We start from the raw sequence: 1992 nt of genomic DNA on the forward strand, positions 1-1992 counted from the left end.
AGAGCACACAGCTCAGTTTTTCCTTTGTGACAAGTTTAGATGTTTGCCGAACAAAACAAGAGGCGGAGCAAGAAACCAGCTGACAGGGATTAAAGAGGAGGAAGGACTTTAAATTGAGTATTTAAGATACTCAGAGAGGAAGAAAGGATTAGCTCAAGCTCCCGCCTTAGCTTAGGCTTCAGCTCCTCAGCTCCCTGGCTTTGGGGGCTTTGAGCTTAACAAGTCTTTGACCTTGAGTTTTTTGACCTTTTCCTCCTGGGCTGTCAGTTGAGTTAAGTGAGCCTTTGGGGTTTTTCCCATCCAGACCTGAGCTAAGTAGGAAGGTCAGCTGGGTGCTTTCTCTGCCTCTCTGAGCCAGCAGATTTTTACTCCAGCATCTGGCTCCTGAATCTTTATTGGTCAAATAGAATGGTTGGGATTTTCATTTTTTTGTGTGTGTGATAACAGATGTACACAGGCATCAAAGTAGCACTTGCTACACTGTTAATGTAGACTTTATTTTGTATCTGTTACAGTTCACTTAGAAAAGGAAATGCTGGTGGTGGTGGTGGTGGGAACTAAAATAAAAATAAAAAAGGGAACACCATGTGTCACTTAAAATTCCTTCAGTGATGCCTAAGGCTTGGGCACTAGATTAAGGTTACCTACTTCTCTGTTTCTCTTTTTAAACTGTGACATATTTAGACATTTTGAAAATGTAGAAATTATGCGAGCGACCTCCCAACTGTATGCCTACCACTTGTATTTAATGTGTATATATATATATTATATAATATATTATGTATATGTTATATGCAATGTATCATATATGTTATATAATGTATTGTATATATGTTATATATACTATGTATTATATATGTTATATATAAGGTAGTCAACGGCAGAGATAAAGCAAAGCTCATTATACGTCTTTCTAAAGAGATCGCCCCTATGCCACAGTTTTGTGTGACCCCTTTTTAAAAGGATTTATTATTTATTTGTGGGTGTGTGTTGCATAGACATAGATGTGTATGGGTTTGTATGTGTAGGTGCAGGTGCCCTTGGAGGCCAACAGAGGGTACCAGATCCTCAGGAGCTAGAGTTGCAGGGAGTTGAGTCATGGGGCATGGGTTCTGGGGACTGAACCCTGGTCCTCTGTAAGAGTTAACAAGCACTCTTAACTGCTAACCCATCTGTGGTGGTTTGAATAAAAATGATTCCCATAGGCACATAAGGAATGGCACTATTAGGAGGCGTGGCCTTATTGGAGGAAGTTTGTCACTGGGGATGGGCTTTGAGGTTTCGAATGTTCAGCCTGGCCCAGGGTCACTCTCTCTTCTTACTGCCTGAATGAGGATCCAGATGTAGAACTCTTCAGCTGCTTCTCCAGCACCATGTCTGCCTGATGCTGCCATGACAATAATGGAATAAACCTCTGAACTGTAAGCCAGCCCCAATTAAATGCTTTCCTCTATAAGAGTTGCCATGGTCATGGTGTCTCTTTACAGTAATGCAACCCCAACTAAGATACTATCCCTCTAGCCCTGTGTTTATGATTTTTTTTTAAAATTAAAGACTTGGTTTTGCTCTGTAGCTCAGGCTATTCCCAAAGATGCAACCCTCCTGCCTCAGCCTCCACTTTGTGAGGAATGCAGTCTTGCACCACCAGACTAGACTCTGTCTATAGTTTTTATAATTTTGCTGTGCATTCCTGAACACATATCTGTCGCTATTATCACTGATTATAATATTATTACTTTAAGATACCACATTTACCAACTTACCAGTTTCTTTTCTTGCACAACAACGTTTTAGGGACTCGTTTGATGCATACGAGCCTGTTAAACAATTTAAAATGCTTGCTGTTTTATGTAAACACCACACAATTTATCCATTACCCCAGTGGTTCTCAACCTTCCTAACGCTGTGACCCTTTAATACAGATCCTCATGTTGTGGTGACCCCAAACCATAAAATTGTTCGCATTGCTACTTCGTAATTGTAATTTTGCTA

This window comes from Psammomys obesus, unplaced genomic scaffold (assembly GCF_907164565.1).
Source record: "Psammomys obesus unplaced genomic scaffold, mPsaObe1.curated_primary_1811, whole genome shotgun sequence".
Lineage (NCBI taxonomy): Eukaryota > Metazoa > Chordata > Mammalia > Rodentia > Muridae > Psammomys > Psammomys obesus.